This window comes from Glycine soja, chromosome 15 (genome assembly GCF_004193775.1).
Source record: "Glycine soja cultivar W05 chromosome 15, ASM419377v2, whole genome shotgun sequence".
NCBI lineage: Eukaryota > Viridiplantae > Streptophyta > Magnoliopsida > Fabales > Fabaceae > Glycine > Glycine soja.
The window spans coordinates 27,933,664-27,952,819 of record NC_041016.1 but is presented as its reverse complement, the minus strand read 5'-3'; positions in this window follow the sequence as shown (position 1 = coordinate 27,952,819).

Here is a 19,156-nt window from a genome sequence, read left to right as displayed (position 1 = left end):
TGATAGACGAAGAAGAAGCACAGATTGGTGGTGATTGTTCTAGTGCAACCTCGAATAAAGCTGAGATTTATAACGAGGAGGAACGGAAGAAAACACAAAAGCATAAACCAAAGAGGGTGGAGAGTGTCAATGCTGATGTAGAAGCCTTTGGTGATCACTCAGAAATTCTGATTGCTTTATGCATTCTGAAGCTGAAGCACTAGAACATACGAAGAAAAGAGATACAGGCCATCAAAGTGTGGCATTGGACAATGAGACAGGAGTTTCAACTATGCTGAAGATGGGAGATTCAGCTAAAGTTGTGATAAAACAAGACATGAAGGGAAGAAAGCATAAATATGGGTTTAACAACAATGAACATGAGAAGCCAGAGAAGAAAAGGGTGGTGGATGATGAAACTGGTGACAAACATGAGCTGGATGAAGTCCTAAGGAGGCAAATTGAAACAAAAAACCGATGCCTCAATAAGAGAAAAATGTAGTTGTCACTTACTAGGTTTGGTGACCTCTGTCTCTGCATAAAATTACATTAGCCGATGTTAATCAATTCTCCTTCATCATGATCATTTTGATTTGCATGAACGTCGTCAGCTTCTTCTTCTCCGACAATGTTACCAGTGATTTGAGTGGTCAAAGGACTAACATAGGTGTCCATGTATGAATCATCATCTTCTACATTAACACCAACTGTTTTGCCCTGCAGAACCACGCACCACCTTTCATCACAAGGGTCTTGCACGTAAAATACTTGTCTAGCTTGTTCTGCCATGATGAAAGGGTCATTGTGGTAACCAAGTTTCTTTAGATCTACCAGGGTAAATCCTATATCATCGGTGCACACACCGGTGTTGCTGTCAACCCATTTACAATTGAAAACACATACTGTAAATTTCACATAATTAAGCTCCCAAATTTCATCAATGAACCCAAAGTAAGGGATGGAAGCTACACAGGGATTGGTGTCATTGACACTTGCAAAGTGTTGAGATTCAGCCCTTAGGGTGACCCCGCTGTTCTGCATTGTACTTTTGTCATCTTGTGCTTTTGTGTAAAATGAATACCTGTTTATGTCGTATCCTTGCCAGGTTATAACATTTCTTTTAGGCCCATCTGCTAGTTTTCTTAATGTTTCTGAAGCATTCTCATCTGCAAAGATTGTATCTTTAAACCAATCACAGAAAGTTTTGTTATGCTTTTTCAACGCCCAATTCTTTGACATTTTCGGATTATTCTGTTTGACTAAAGCTTCGTGCTTAACTATGTATGGCAAAACTTCATTACTGTTGTTCAAGACATACAAGTGAGCTTGTAACAAATCTTCTACACTTGGAGTGATCACCTGCAGTCCTCTTGAACCCTTACCACCCACTCTGTCATCATGCCGACACTCAGGAAGCCCAACAGCTTTAGCCTTCTCTAAGTATTCTGAACAAAATTCAATGGCTTCTTCTGCAATGTACCTCTCAACAATAGATGCTTCCGGACGATATAGATTCTTTGTATACCCTTTTAAGATCTTCATGTATCGCTCAACCGGGTACATCCACCGTAGATAAACAGGACCACAACATTTGATTTCTCTGACCAGATGCACAATCAAGTGAATCATGATGTCAAAGAAAGCAGGGGGAAAATACATCTCCAACTAGCAGAGTATAATTGCGGTCTCATTTTCCAACTCATCAAACATTACTGGATCAATCACTTTACTACATATAGCATGGAAGAAAAAGCACAGGAGAGTTATCGTGAACCTGACTTTGTTTGGCAAGATGTCTCGTATAGCCACGGCTTACAATTGTTGCATGAGCACGTGACAATCGTGAGACTTTAACCCTACAAGCTTAAGCTCCTTCAACTGCACAAGGCTCTTAATATTTGAAGAGTAAATTTTCTTCCCATCAGACCTTGGATGCAACTGTGCTCTTATACCCATATCAGCTAGATCTTGACGGGTATTCAAGCCATCCTTCGTCTTGCCTTGAATGTTAAGGAGCGTCCCAATCACACTGTCACAAACATTTTTCTCCACATGCATAACATCAATACAATGTCTAACGTCAAGATCACACCAGTACGGAAGATCAAAGATAATGGACCTCTTCTTCCATATGCAACTCTGACTTTTATCCTTCTTTTGGGTCTTCCCAAATACAGTGTTCAGGTGTTGAACCCGCTGATATACCTGCTCACCAGTGAACGGTATCGGCGCAATATCATGCTCTTGACTTCCATTAAAAGCTTTTCTCATTCGTCTGTAAGGATGATTGGGTGTTAGAAAGCGGCGATGCCTACTGTAGACTATTTTTCTCCCATGTTTCAGTTGTGTGTAACTTGTATTTTCTTCACAGATGGGGCATGCATGATGACCCTTAACACTGTAACCGCTGAGATTCCCATATGCTGGGAAGTCATTAATGGTACAAAAAAGCATTGCACGCATTTCAAACGTCTCCTTGCGAAACACATCAAACACTACAACCCCCTCGTCCCACAACTTTCTCAGATCTTCAACCAACGGACTTAGATAAACGTCAATGTCATTTCCTGGCTGTCTTGGGCCCGATATCATCATAGACAACATCATGTATTTTCGCTTCATGCACAACCAAGGAGGCAAATTGTAAATTACTAGCAGAACTGGCCATGAACTGTGTTGAGTGCTTAAGGTGCCATATGGATTCATTCCATCACTGGCTAGTCCAAGTCTAAGATTTCTTGGCTCATTCCCGAAATCCGGATACAAACCATCAATCTTCTTCCACTGGGAGCAATCAGCCGGATGACGGACCATTCCATCAGAAATCCTTCCATTTGCATGCCATGTAAGGTCTTTTGCGTGGTCCTCGTTAGCAAACAGACGCTTAAACCTTGGAATGATTGGAAGATACCACAAAACCTTCGCTGGGGGGCCCTTGTTGGAGTTTTCATCAGAATTGCTTTCCTCTTCATCCTTCAGTTTGTACCGTGAAGTCCCACAGACAGGGCATTTGGACATTTCTTGGAATTCATGCCTGTAGAGTATGCAATCATTGGGGCAAGCATGAATCTTCTGATACTCCATACCCATGGGACACAATATCTTCTTCGCCTTATAGTAACTTTTAGGCAGCGTGTTGTCCTCTGGAAGCAGATTGTGCACTACCTCAAGCAGTGAGGTGAAACTTTTGTCACTCTACCCATACCTGGCCTTCACATTAACCAGACTTAACACCGCAGACAACAGGGTTAAGGAATTCTTGCACCCTGTATACAAAGGCTTCTTTGAATCACTCTACAATCCTTCATACACAGGGGCGTGTGCTTGTTGAAAACACTCTTGTCCAAGGTCACGAATCATGTCTTCCAAGCGATCTCCCATTTCTACATCAAACGGTTCAGATTGGGACCCAGTATGCATGTCAGTCACTTCACCATGCCATATCCACGTCGTGTAATTCTTCTTCATCTCATCACACAATAGATGGTCCCGTATGTCGTCAAGTAGTTGTCGTCTTCCATTCAAATAGTTGATGCAAGGACAATAATATTTTCCTTCTTCATTCGGTCGACCTCTTTCTAAAGCAAATTGCAAAAACTGCTAAACGCCATCCTCATATTCTGGGCTCATGCGACTTTGATTGATCCAACTTCGATCCATCTAAGCAAATCCATGCATGCAAATCTCACTTTTTTATTTATAGGTGTGGCCCTATCCCATTTAGGAAGACTGCCTTTTATGTTAGCCTCAAACGTCATGGTTAGCATTATTTTGAACAATTTGAGTAAATTTCGGCAGCATTTCGCATTGGTCTCCAAGTACATGACATGACATCGGTGAAACGAATTTCACGATAATCAAGTATGCACTCAGAGAACAACTTGAAATGCATTCAACCAAAATTTCATCAAATTAATCAAAATAATAATAACCTGACCGAATGAGTCTAACATAAAAATACAAGTCTCCCCAAACTGTCCAAACGGACAATTCAAGACTAAATACAATGACTAATGCAAACTATCCGCAAGAATCATTGCATTCAATCTCAAACGGGAATCTACGGTTCACTCATCATGAACAACAGTTATTTATATAGCAAATTACATTCAACACGTATAACAACATTCATGACATACAAGAACATTCATGACGTACAAGAACATACAAGGACATCAACAGTTGTGTGTGTGTGTATGTGTGTGTGTTTTGTGTTTGTCTCTTTATGTGTGTGTGTGTGTGTCTGTCTATGTGTGTGAGTGTGTTTGTGTATGTGTGTGTCTGTGACTCAGTGTGTGTGTCTTTGTGTGTGTGTCTGTGGCTCAGTGTGTTTGTGTGTTTGTCTGTCTCTTTATGTGTGTGTGACTGTGTGTGTGTGTGTGTTTGTCTCTTTATCTCTGTGTGTGTGGGTGTGTGTGTTTGTGGTTGTCTCTTTATTTGTGTGTGTGTGTGTGTTTGTCTCTTTATGTGTGTGTGTGTTTGTCCATGTGTGTGAGTGTGTTTGTGTATGTGTGTGTTTATGACTCAGTGTGTGTGTCTTTGTGTGTGGGTCTCTGTGTGTGTCTGTGGCTCAGTGTGTTTGTGTCTTTGTCTGTGTCTTTATGTGTGCGTGACTCTGTGTGTGTGTGTGTGTGTATCTTTATGTGTGTGTGTGTGTTTGTGTTTGTGTCTGCGTGTGTTTGTCTCTGTGTGTGTGTTTGTGTATCTGTGTGTGTCTCATTGCAGGGTAGCAAAGGATCATTAAATTGTAAACATCATGAGCCACATGATAAGGGAAGCAGTATCAAATCAATGCTTTACAAGCTTTTGGTCAATCTAAGGAGTGGTGTCTTCATGCTGCAAATTGATGGTTTCTGAGTGGAAAATCCTAATTTGGTTAAGCCTGAAATTCTGCAGCATTTGCAAAGCAGATTCAAATTAATTGAAGTTATGTACGAGCACTGTAGCTTTTACAAAAATAAGCACTACAGCTTATTTAAGGCACAAATTCTGCAGCATTTGCAGTATGTGGGTGTGTTTCAGTGTGTGTGTGTGTGTTTCTGTGTGTGTGTGTGTGTGTCTGTGTGTGTTTCTGTGTGTGTGTGTGTGTGTGTGTGTTTCAATGTGTGTGTGTGTGTTTCTGTGTGTGTGTGTGTGTGTGGGTGTGTGGCTGTGTATGTGTGTGTGTGTATGTTTCTGTGTGTGTGTGTGTGTGTTTCTGTGTGTGTGTGTGTGTGTGGCTGTGTGTGTGTGTGGGTGTGTGGCTGTGTATGTGTGTGTGTTTGTGGCTGTGTGTGTGTGGGTGTGTGGCTGTGTATGTGTGTGTGTGTGTGTGTGTGTGTGGCTGTGTGTGTGTGGGTGTGTGGCTGTGTATGTGTGTGTGTGTGTGTGTTTCTGTGTGTGTGTGTGTGGCTATGTGTGTTGAAGATGCAGCAAGATCTCAGCTACAGCAAGGACTTAAAATAAATTATGGGAAGAGCAGCTTTGGGGTGTTGGGCCAATCTGAACAATGGAAATTGCAGGCTGCCAGTTATCTGAATTGCAGAATCATGCCTCTGCCTTTCTCTTATTTGGGAATACCAATCAGGGCTAATCCAGAGGAGGTTCCTATGGGGTGGTGGCCTTGATCAGAAGAAAATTGCATGGGTTAAATGGGACTACTGGCTCATGGAACAGGAACCTTTAAGGGAGAAATATCCCAGATTGTATAACATATCCTGTCAACAGCAGAAGCTTATTCAGGATATGGGATGTCAGTCTGCAAATGTTTGGGAATGGAAGCTTCAATGGAGAAGACACCTTTTTGAATGGAGAAGCCAGTTTCTGTGTGTGTGTGTGTGCGGAAGCTTGAATCAAGAATCTTTCTAAGTTTAATGCAGCATCCCTAGGCTACATTAAATCTCATTACAAGAGCATCACTACATCCAACAGATGGGAAGTCACATAGACAATGGGTGGGAGTGGAGCTTTATTTGGAGAAGGCCATTGTTTTGACAATGAAATTGATACGGCTGGTGTTTTTCTCAATGAGGTTCAGGATATGGCCATTCAACAACATGGACCTGATGTGTGGGAATGGACTGCTGACCCTACAGGTCAGTATACAACAAACAATGCATATAAGGTAATAATGGGAGGAGCAACAACAATAACCCTGGAGGAATGTTTTGTCAAATTATGGAGCATAAAGGTTCCAAGAAAAATAGCAATCTTTGCACGGAGACTAATTAGAAATAGACTTCCGACAAGACAGAGTTTGCAGCGGAGGCAAGTGCAGGTTGCTGACACGTCATGCCAATTTTGCAGGGACAGTGAGGATGATGCAATTTTCATTCTTTGGACCTGGCTTAGGAACTTTGAGAAAGGCTTCACAGAACATTTTAATCACTGGTGCAGTAGTATTAGACAAGCTTTTCTGTACTAGTAGAGGATACAATTTTGGCTACTAGTTTTGTACTTTTCTTAGGTTTCTATAGAGTGGTCCTCTAATCTGGCAGATGCCTTTATGTAATTAGAAAGGGAATGTACTAGCTGAGACCTCTTCCAAGAGGTGCAGCACATATGTACTTAAGTCAGGGGTTGTAGCTGGTACTTAATTCATCTTGTGTACCAGCTATGTTCAAAATATATTTGTACTCACAGTACCTCTGGTACTTTTTCATCTATCTAATACATATCTATTTTTGTTGAGCAAAAAAAAAAATTATCTTTGCTGATAAAAAAAAAAACAAAAATAAGTACACTGCCCCTAAAATACCAACATTATACTCACTACTGTTCAACTTGCCATAATTTATATAAAAAACAATATAATCCTCATACAAATACAATCATGCAAGCATATTTCAAAACTTAAAATAGGAATAAACAACTCTGAACAAATTAACTTATGTAGACTTGGCAAATTTGTTTTCACTAATATTAGTAGGTCATCACCACTGCAGTAGAATTTAAGTTAAATTTAGATAAGTACCTTATGAAGAGGCCAGCTACCTTGTCACACCTAATAAGTTACAATTGAAGAAATTTCTGCATGTATAATTGAACAAATTTGTTATCAAACTTCTCTGTGTGTGTGTGTGTGTTTGTATGATGAGTGTGTGTGTGTGTGTCATGAGTGTGTGTGTCTCTGTGTGTTATGTTTCTAATTTAAAGTTCTAAGCTATTTATTTTGTCTCAGGATGATGATGATAACACTGTTCTCCATATAGCAGTAGAAACAGCAAAAATGATTCGTGAAAATCTTGATTAGCTCATTGTATGCTTGGGAATCCTAATGCTGATGTATTAGTCAGAAACTACTGCCAAGTTGCAGCTCTGTGCACTCATTGTCATTAGATTTTGATAATTTATATCACTTGCAAAGCATGACAGCAAGTTTTCTTTTGGATTGAATTTCCTTTAATTTCTATATTAGTAACACTGGAGGTGAAGTTAAAAAAAGTAATCAATTACCAGGACAGAAGAATTTATCAGCCAATTTCTCAAAGGGGGTCCTGTCGTTGTAAATATACCTGCATCATTATCAACACAAGCATAAGATTGTTGTGTGTTTTTTTTTATCAGCCAAAAATATAATATATTCATTAATAAGTACCAGAGATACTAAATTGATACATATTTGTATAAGTACGAATCATAGATGATTCTCTAACAAGCCTTGATATTATACAAGCTCAAAGAAAACTATGGAGCTGGGTAGCAGGAAATTTTTAAAATGAATATTCTGTCTTATAACATTAGAGGGCTTGGTAGAGGTATAAAGTGGGCCTCTATTAGGAGATTGGTTGGGAAACACAAGATAGACCTCCTCTGTTTGCAAGAAACAAAGAGGGACTCTTTGGATAAGGCACTGTGCCAGACTTTGTGGGGTCAATCAGACTTTGAATGGGAATGGGTCCCTGCTGTGAATACTGCTGGGGGTTTATTGTGTATCTGGAACAATAATAATTTCTAGGTTGAGGTAAAAACTGCTGAAAGGGGATTCATTATGTTGGAGGGGGTTTGGATGGCAGAAATGCAGAGAGTCGTGGTGGCCAACATTTATGCTCCTTGTGAGATAGAAAGCAAAAGACAATTGTGGGAGAAGTTGTACTCAAGGAAGAGCCAGTCCCAGATTCAGTCTTGGTGCCTGGTGGGAGACTTTAATTGCATTAGACACCCAGCAGAAAGATTGGGAAGTAGACACTCCAATTCAGAAGCTAACCTTATAGCTAAATTTAATGATTGGTTGGCTGAAATGGAGATAGATGATATCCCCTGTGTGGGGAAGCCTTTCACTTGGGTTAGGCCTAATGGCTCTTGCAAGAGTAAGCTAGATAGAGTGTTAGTTTCTGATGACTGGCTATCTAAGTGGCCTGATAGCTCCCAATTCAATCTTGAAAGGAACTATTCAGATCACTGCCCCATCCTAATGAATTCTGAATGCACTGATTGGGGCCCTAAGCCTTTTAGGGTCTTTGATGCTTGGCTCTCTAACAAGGACTACACTAAGGTGGTTAGGGATTGCTGGTCTGCAAATCATAGGCTAAAAATGCAAACTTCAGAACCTCAAACATAGGCTAAAAACCTGGAGCAGAGATAATTGTGGAGACCTAGGCAACAAGGTGAAGCAAACTCAGAAAAAGCTGAATGATCTGGAGGATTCTCTCACAGCTCACCCCTCTGAACAACAAATTCAACAGCTTAAAAAAACACAGTCTGACCTTTGGGAGCAGTCTTTTCTTCATGAATCAATAGTGAGACAGAAATCTGGAAGTAAGTGGATCAAACAGGGTAATGGCAACACCTCTTACTTCCACATAATTATTAACTTTAGCAGAAGAAGGAATGCCTTGAGGGGGCTGCATATTGATGGCAATTGGGTAGATAAACCTGCTGTGGTCAAGGCTGCAATTCTCCAGCACTTCCAAGCCAGATTTGCTGAACCTTCCTTGAACAGACCCAACCTAGATGGGGTTTCCTTTAATGTTCCATCCAATAATCAGAGAGAAATGATGGTGGAACCTTTTAAAGAGGAGGAGATTTCTAGTGCTATGTGGGCTTGTGGGAGTGACAAAAGCCCAGGGCCCGATGGCTTCAATTTCAGGTTCTTAAAGCATTTCTGGAATGAATTGAAGCCTGAATTCCTAAGGTTTTTCTCGGAATTTTATGTGAATGCAGTTTTCCCTAAGGGTCTTAACTCATCATTCATTGCCCTTATCCCTAAGATTAAGGATCCCCAACTTATTAGTGATTTCAGACCTATATCCCTTATTGGCTGTGTTTACAAAATTATTGCGAAAGTCCTATCAAATAGGCTAAGCAAGGTCATGAATCACTTAATAGATGAAAGGCAACTAGCCTTTGTTAAGGGCAGACAATTGCTTCATGGGGTTTTGATTGCAAATGAGGTTGTAGAGGAAAGTCCAGAAGCTATATACGAGTGGTTTAAGTAATCAATTGCTTTATCGGGTGACACCGTACCTCCTATAGCTAATGAAAGTCCAGAAGCTAATGGAAATTCGAAGAAACCAGATGAAATAAACATCCAAGAGGCAGAGTCTCAATGGGAATTAGCAAAAAGCATAAGAGTTCATACTGAGTTACAACAGCCAGCAGTCATCAGCAAGATAACGGAGATGGAAATCAGAGATAAGCAGGAGGTTGCAGAGATGGGAAAAAGACAAAGTGGAAAAAATATATTGATTCTATGGGATGCACTTAAGCAGATAAAACAACAAGACCCAGACTGTATATGGTGCTTTATGGGTGACTTCAACAATATAAGGCATCATTCTGAAAGAGAGGGTATATCACCTAGGGGAGCAGAAGCTAGTATTATCAATGATTTCAACGAATGGCTTGCCTTTTCTACTGGGTTAGCTTGGGATTTCTTTTGGAGGGCAACACCAGAGGTGCTTGTATTTCTTTTAATTCAGTACCACTTGTACTGCTTTGATTATCTTAATAATATAATATATTTTATGCCTTCCAAAAAAAAAAGGAAATACCTAATAGGACAAAGGGAAAAGTCATCTGAGCACATCATATATAATACTACTGATTTCTGCTGTGCAAAAAAAAAAAAACCATACAAGAACAAAAAATGCTATTCAAGGAGTGCATACCTTTTGATCCACATTCAGTACATTGCTGGAAACGAAGAGCAGAACCTAATGGATACACAACAAGGAGTGCATACCTTTTGATGCAAGGAGAAGCAACTGAGGAAAATAGTGACCAGAACCTAATGGATACACAGCTTTCCAAGCAACACTACCTGCATTCGAAACCCTAGCTAGTAGTAGTAACTATTTAAGAAACTAACTAGCAATCTATAAGAAGAAAGACCACAAACACCACGTACGCGAAAGCACAAACTTACAATGAAGACATGAAGCTTACCTCGAACACAACAGCGACAATGCCGGCGAGATTGTACCTCAGGTGAAATGTACCTCAACAGACCACAAACACCACGTACTACCAGTCAAATGTACCTCAGGTGACCACCAATTCGCCAATCCTTGCACCAAAAACCAAAAAAGCTCCTTAGCTTAACCAAGGGTTCCAGAAACAGACCTAGCACGAAAGGGAGAACAACAGCCTTCGATAAAACAACACAGGTAGATGAAGCGTACCTGTCACAGTCTTCATTGCAATGGAGAACAACAACCTTCGATGTTTACAGTGCAATGGAGAAGAGAGCGCGAAAGGGTTCACAGAAAAGAAGAAAGCGAGAGAGGCTAGGGTAAACGGAGAAGAAAGGAGCGCGAGCGAAATAGGTCATTTCAAATACAATTTAAAATGTAAGTTTAACATCGGTTTTCAATAAAACACCGATGTTAACAAATTGATGTCAATGTTAACATCAGTTTTCTTCAAAAAACCGATGTCAACTGATTATATGTTAACATCGGTTTTCTGAAAACCGATGTTAACGAATCGCCTATAACATCGGTTTTTTTCAAAACCGATGTTAACAAATTGACTCTAACATCGGTTTTATGAAAACCGATGTTAACGTCACTTCGTTAACATCGGTTTTCTTGAAAACTGATGTTAGAGTCACTTCATTAACATCGGTTTTCATAAAACCGATGTTAAGAAATACACATTATTTACAATTATGCCACCGCGTTTACGTTAACATCGGTTTTTGACAAAACCGATGTTAATCCGCCGATGTTAAATCAGCTTTTTCTAGTAGTGGACTGTGGTAAAGTTTCTGAAGAAGAACATTTTCTCAAGATTTGGGGTGCCCAACATTCTGATTAGTGATGGAGGCACACACTTCTGCAATAATCAGCTACAGAAGCTGTTGAAGCAATATAGTGTGACACACAAAGTAATGTACCTTATCACCCCCAGACCAATGGGCAAGCAGAAGTATTGAACAAGGAATTGAAAAAGATTTTAGAGAAGACTGTAGCTTATACTAGAAAGGACTGGTCTATTAAATTAGATGATGCTTTATGGGCGTACAAAACAACATTCAAGACGCCGATAGGCTTATCTCCATTTCAAAAGGTGTACGACAAGTCTTGTCATTTACCAGTGGAGATGGAATATAAAGCATACTGGGCCTTGAAGTTTTTGAAATTTGATGAAACTGCATCCAGAGAACAAAGGAGGCTACAACTTTTGGAGTTGGAAGAGATGAGATTAACTGCTTATGAATCTTCAAAACTGTATAAAGAAAGGGTTAAAAAGTATCATGATAAAAAACTGCTAAAGAAGGACTTTCGGCCAGGACAACAGGTGTTGCTTTTCAACTCAAGACTTAAATTGTTCCCTGGAAAGCTTAAATCGAAATGGTCTGGACCATTTACCATCAAGAAAGTCTGACCATATGGAGCAGTGGAGCTTTGTGATCCTCAATCTAAAGATCCTGACAGAACATGGGTAGTGAACGGGCAAAGGTTGAAGCAATAGTGGAGCTATGGAAAGATTGAACATTGTTCTACGCTTCAAACCAGGATAACAGGATAATGCATCAAGCTAATGATGTTAAAAGAGCACTTACTGGGAGGCAACCCAGCTTTTCTTTCCCTTCTCTCCTTTTTATTGCATTTTTATTTGAATTTGTTTTCTGGTACATGTTAGGACACCTTGCTTGTGATTGTGATTAATTATCAGCTTGTTTAATAATGAACTAGGGGTTTTAAGCCTAGGTGAAGAGATGGACAGAAAAGACTTAGAATTTATTTTTCAATTGTCCATCCGCTAAGCGCAACCCTTGCGCTAAGCGCCCTGTCTTCACGTGCTAAGCCCGAGCTTGCTTGCGCTAAGCGCACAGACCCTTGACTATATGGCTGAATAGTTCAGCTAAGCGCACATCATTGTGCTAAGCCCAACATCTTCACTATAATTGAACCTTAATCAGTGGGCTTAGCGTGGATGATGCGTGTTCGCTTCCGGCAAGTGCATCGGATCGCACAAGTAGTATAAAATGGTAAAAACTGAGTATCGAACTCTCGGGGAACTTGTGTTACTTGGTAAGCTATTTCAGTGAATAAATGTTTGGTGTGAAAATCTCAGTGTGAATATGAACAGGTATGTAAACTATCTATGCAAAAAGGAAAATCACGCGAGAGAAATGATGTGTAAAAACAAGTAGAAAACGCATTGGTCTTCCTAATAGGTGCCTGATGCTAAAAGGATATTTTCTATCTAACAATGCTCACGTGTTCCTATGGTGTCTCCTGAGATGCTAAAGCCCGATTCCTCATGATAGTTTAGCCTCATCTTGATCAAGCATCGTCCTCAGATTCCTTTTGTTGGACTAAACTCAACCAGGATCGCATTAATACAAACATACTACAACTAAATTATCGCACCCCGATTCCTTATGATAGTACAACAACTTAGCCCTGTCCTATCAAGGTCATCAGAATCATACCAGTTTCCACTATTGAATGACCCTAACAAAGAATGCATCTACGTGATCAAGGTAAAGGCATACTAGAATGAAAAGTTGATAGCACAAAGAACACACAAAGCATCATTAAATAGATAGAAAGATATTTACATCAAGTACCTACAGGGAAGATCCAACAGAGGATTTTAGCTTTCCATAACCAGGAAGCCTCCTTTACAACAAAGAGAAGAACAAGATGAAAGATTGCAAAAATACAAGTGGTGAGAATGTCTCCTTCACCTCTAGGATCTCACAACCACTCACAAACTCATCTCAAGCTCTCAAAACATCTTCTTCTTCAAGCTTTGGTCTCTGCAGATCTTCATGTGGAAGCAATGTCTTCCAAGGTTGTTTTGATGATGCCAAAGAATCAAGAGTCAAGAAAAATTCAAGATTCAAGAATCAAGCTTCAAGAATCAAGATTCAAGAATAATCAAGATCAAGATTCAAGACTCAAGATTCTAGAAACAAGGGAAGACTCAATCAAGATAAGTACTAAAAAAGTTTTCCAAAACATTGAGTAGCACAAGAAGTTTTCACAAAATCATTACCAAAGAGTTTTACTCTCTGGTAATCAATTACCAGAAGGTAGTAATCGATTACCAGTGTTTTAAAATGTTAAGATTTCAAATTTCAAGAGTTACAATTGTGTTTAAACATTTTCAACTTGTGTAATCGATTACACAATACTTGTAATCGATTACCAGTGTTTCTAAACGTTTTAATTTTCAAAATTCAAAATGAAGAGTCACATCTGTTGATGTGTAATCGATTACACCTTAATGGTAATCGATTACCAGTGACTGATTTCTAAAAATACATTTCCAAAAGTCACAATTCTTCAAGTGACTTGTTTTTGAAGATTCTTTCAAAAGTCACAACTTTTCTAAGTGACTAGTTTTAAAAGAAATTGCCAAGAGTCACAGACTTTGACTTGAGTCATCAAGAGATTATAAATATGTGACCATGGCATGAATCTAAATAATATATGATCTATCATCTATCTTTCAATCTATCTTTCAATATCTTCTTTCATCTCTTTTCAACTCTTTCTACAGAATCTTTTGATTCATCTTCTCTTCATCTTTCTAAAAGTTTTTGTTCAATACTTTCTCTTTTAAGAAAAGTTATTTGATAAAAAACTTGTGCTATTCATTTTTTTCATTCTCTTCTCCCTTTGCCAAAAGAATGAAGGACTAACCTCCTGAATTCTTTTGTGTCACTCTTCTCCCTTACAAAAGATTCAAAGGACTAACCGCTTGAGAATTATTTTGATTCTTCCCTTCCCCTTAAGCAAAAGATTTCAAAGGACTAACCGCCTGAGATATCTTTTGTTTCCCCTTACAAAGATTCAAAGGACTAACCGCCTGAGAATTCTTTGTCCCAACACATAGGAGGGTACATTCTTTGTGGTACAAGTAGAGGATACATCTACATAGGGATTGTTATACTGAGAACAAGAGAGGGTACATCTCTTGTGGATCAGTTCAAGTGGAGGGTACATCCACTTGGTTTTTCAAAGAGAACAAGGGACGGTACATCCCTTGTGGATCTTTGACTTGTAAAGGATTTTACAAGGTTGAAAGAAATCTCAAGAACCGTAGGTTGCTTGGGGACTGGATGTAGGCACGGTTTGTGGTCGAACCGGTATAAATTCTTGTGTTTGTCTTCTTCTTCCCTACACCTTTTAATTTCCGCTGTGTACTTTTCTTTTACACTTTACTTTTGTTTAAATTACATAACTTAGTAGTAAAGCCTAACTGAATCTATTAACATTAAGAAGGATAGATTTTTAATTAGTCAAGGCTCATTAATAATTAATTCAACCCCCCTTCTTAATTATTCTGAGGCCACTTGATCCAACAAGTGGTATCAGAGCCAGGTTTCTTGTAGAAAGTTTAACAACTTCAAGATTCATGGCCTCCTCAAATTCTTTGTTTCCTGAAGGAAACTCCATCCATAGGCCACTTATCTTTAATGGTGAGGGTTACAACTATTGGAAAACCCGAATGCAAATCTTTATTGAAGCCATAGATTTAAACATTTGGGAAGCAATAGAAATAGGACCTTACATACCCACCATAGTAGATGCTAGCACTAGTACAACAGCACAAAAACGTAGAGATAAGTGGACTGAAGAAGATAGAAGAAGAATCCAATATAATCTTAAAGCCAAAAACATTATCCCTTCAGCCCTACGAATTGATGAATATTTTAGAATGTCAAATTGTTCAAATGCAAAGGAGATGTGGGATACTCTCCAACTTACACATGAAGGCACCACTGATGTGAAAAGGTCTAGAGTCAATACCCTTACACCTGAGTATGAGTTATTTAGGATGAACCCTAATGAAAACATCCAAACTATGCAAAAAAGGTTCACACGCATAGTCAACCATCTTGCCTCCTTAGGAAAAATCTTCCCTAATGAAGATTTAATTAATGAAGTTTTAAGATGTTTTAGTAGGGAATGGCAGCCCAAGGTAACTGCCATTTCTGAAAGTAAAGATCTTTCCTCTATGTCTCTTGCCACTTTGTTTGGCAAATTGCAGGAACATGAAATGGAACTTCAACATCTCAACCAAAATGAAGAAACCGACAAAAGAAAAAGAAGCATAGCATTCAAAGCCTCCTCCTCAATACAAGAAGAAGAAGAAGAAGAATCTGATGATGAAGAGGACTTCTCACTTTTTGTGAAGAAGTTTCATAAATTTGTCAAAAATAGAAGAATGGAGAAAAGTCATAACTTCAACAATGGGAAGAGATCCCAAGAAATTTCTCCTACACTTAAATGGTACAAGTGTAATCAACCCGGTCACATAAAGGCAAACTGTCCCTCAAATGAGTCATGGCCCGAGAAGAATGAGAAGAAAAGCTATAAAGAAAGAAGATCCAAGAAGGCTTATATTGCTTGGGATGACAATGACTCATCCGATGGTTCGGAGAAGGAAATCAACCTTCTATCTAAGGACTATGAGAGTGATGGAAACATCTGTCAAGAAGTTTAAGTAAGAAAAACAAAAGGCTGACTTCCATCTTCAAAGATCTAGGCAAATTGAATCATGAAAAAGGCAACATCAAAACCATTCTCTTTTTAAATTTAGTTTATTGATTTTTTTTTCAATTAAACTTGTTTATATGATGACTAACAAAATTTTATTTGTTTGTCTTGATTGATTGTTGTGCTTATATGTTTGATTGAGTTACTTTCTTGAAGCATGAAGTTTATTATTAAAACAAAGAGTTGATAGTACATATGATTCTTGCATGATTGTTTTTTATATGTGAATTACTTGCTTAAAAAGCATTCATAAAATGTTTTTATGCTATATATATTTATTTTCATATAAAAAGTTTTCAGATATAAATTATTTTGATTCCCTTCCAAATTTATTCACCTTAAGAGTCATTCAGCACTTAATTCTTCTAAAAAGCTCTCTGGTAATCGACTACTACAATACTGTAATCGATTACAACAAGTCAGGAAGAGTGTAATCGATTACTGTCATACCCTAATTTCATCCGGGGACCATTGTTTGATGGCATGCAACCTTCGCTTGACCGCTTCGCGGAACTTGACACCCATCGTTAAGCAATCCGTGAAGTTCGGCGACATGGTGGGAGTCGAAAGGAAACATTATTGCGCAATCCGTAAAGTTCCGTAACATTCTAGAAGCCGAAGAGGGGATGGTTATGTAATTCGTAAATTTTGGTGACATTACGGAAAGAAAACAAGTATCGTTACGTAATTCGTGAAGTTCCGTAACGTTACGGAAAAAGAATCAACAAAAAAGGGGCAAAAGGGGTGTATTTAGTAAAATGGGAGTGCAAATAGTAATTTTCAAATCTGGGCCCTTCTAGAAGTTTCTGGGCATTTTCTTGCTTAAGGTGGAAGCAACCTAGCTCGCCTGGGCGAGCTAGGTAGCAACCACCTCCCCCGTTTTGTTAAAAAATGGGCTTCCGGGACACCTGTAATGCTTCCGTAAAATTTCCATAACCCTAAATAAGCATATTTCATTTAATATGGGTGAGAAGGAAGAGAAAAAAAATCAAGTCCTATAGGCTTCCGTAACTTTTTTGTAAATTACGAAAGAAGGGGGGTGAATTTATCAAAATGGGGGGATGTAAATAGCAATTTTGAAATTTTGAATTGGGTCTTCCAGACTGTTTCTCGAAGCTGGATTGCTTCTGGAGGAAGCAACCCAGCTCACCTGGGCGAGCTGAGCTCGCCTAGGCGAGTTGGGCGGCAACCTCCTCCCCCTTTTTCCTATAAAAAGGCAAAATGGGGCTGTTCTAAGGGTCCCGGATCCCTTTGGCTATGCATTTCAGCTGTTTTGGGTGAAAAAAAATTGTTTCTGTGAAGAAAATCCAAGCCGAGGTGCTTCCGTAACGCTTCTGAGATGTTTCCGTAAGCAAATTCGTGAAAGTTTTCCTCTGTTCTTCATTCTTCAACGGGTAAGTTTCCAAATCTGAGACTTTTTAATTCATTTCTTGTTTTTTTGGCTTTCATCTTTATTTCGTTCAATTTCGGTTTCTCTTCTTCCGTTTTTAACGAGCTTTAACCGATTGTTTAAGCTGTTTTCTCGCCTAATAAATGATGAAATGAATTTCAACCAATCATTTGCGTTGTAATCTCGTTTAATCATTGTTAAAACAAAATATAACCGATCGTTCACGTTGTAACCTCAGTTAAACCAAAAAAAGGCGAAATAATAAAAAATAATCAAAATATCTTTAAATAAAATAATAAAAAAAATCGATCGGACGTTTTTCTTTGGAAGTTTTCTTGAATGAATTGACTAATAACCAAAGTGAAACTAAGGCTAAATCAACTCACAAATTAAACTTGTCCGCAAAAATCACTGAAAACCGTTTTAAGGTCCAACGCCTTAAACAGTCCTCTTTGCTTTTATCGGTTTACACGGACCGTTCAAAAGCATAAAAATCAACACATCACTTTACTGCCTTCGCAAGAACTACGTAGGTTTGATTACCTCTTCGATGGAGGATACGTAGGAGAAAAAGCCCCGCTTTTGTCGACCTCGTGAGATGGTCAGAGGTCCAACGCCTTAGCTTTCTCACCAAGTAAAATAGATCATTTTAAGGTCTAACGCCTTAAATGACCCCCTTCCGAGTAAAAAGAATCACTTGATTCGCCCCTTTTGAAAGAACTATGTAGGTCTGATTTCCTTATCACAAATGAGGAATACGTAGGAGCAAGGGAAACACCCTTGTCGACCACAAAAAGATGAAAAATACAAAAAGACATAAAAAGACGTAAAAACCTAAAAAAGGGAAAATAAAATAATTTGAAGACATCTTTGCACACTCGATTAAAAGCTGTCGTCCTTTGTGAAGGACGCATGGGGTGCTAATACCTTCCCCATGCGTAAATATAACTCCCGAACCTTTCACACTTAAAGTTCGTAGACTACGTCTTTTCCGGTTTTTCTGATGTTTTCCTCGAATAAACGTTGGTGGCGACTCCGCGCATTTTCCTATCTTGGAAAATGCACCCGCGAGCCCCGCATCACCCTCCCGCCGAAGGGTAGGTTGCGACAATTACCAAATGTTGTAATCAATTACAACGCGTCCCTGCTCCTATAAATTCAGATTTCGAAATCATAAATCAAAAACCTCCATTGCTCTCGCGAAAACCCTCGTTCCCAATTCTTCTTTTTTCCATAACTCATTTCTTATCCAAATCACTCCCCACAAAGCCCAAAATTCATCTTTTTTCATCCACTTTCATTTCAACTGATTGAAATTTCGAATAAGTCTCTCAAATGGTGGAACCATCAAAGAAGCACAAAGGTTCTTCGAGTAGAAGCCAATGGCATTCCGAGGCTCAGGATACTCCAATTCCTTCCTCCATTTCCTCCTCCTCATTGTTCTCATCGGAAGAACAACGTAGACGGTACACAAACCTCTTCTCCTCTCATTCTATCATTGACCCTAAGTTCATAGATATGGATTTCTTTTCTGATAAGAGTTTCAAATGCATTCAAGCATTTCAAAACTCAAATCTTATTCCCTTTATGTCTTTAAAACTGCGTGTGTATTCTGAATTGGTAAAAGCTTTTTATTCTAATCTTGAAATTCAAGAAAGTACCTTGATTTCAAAAGTTTATGGGATAAAGATGGTTATTGACCAATCCCTCTTCTATGATTTGACCCAATTGTCCAGTGACGGTGTACCATTTGAAGGTGCACTGGACGATGATTGGAAGTTTGATTTTTCTGTGCATGATGCCCACCGGTTGGTTTGCACCAACCAAGCGGATATGACCGAAAGGC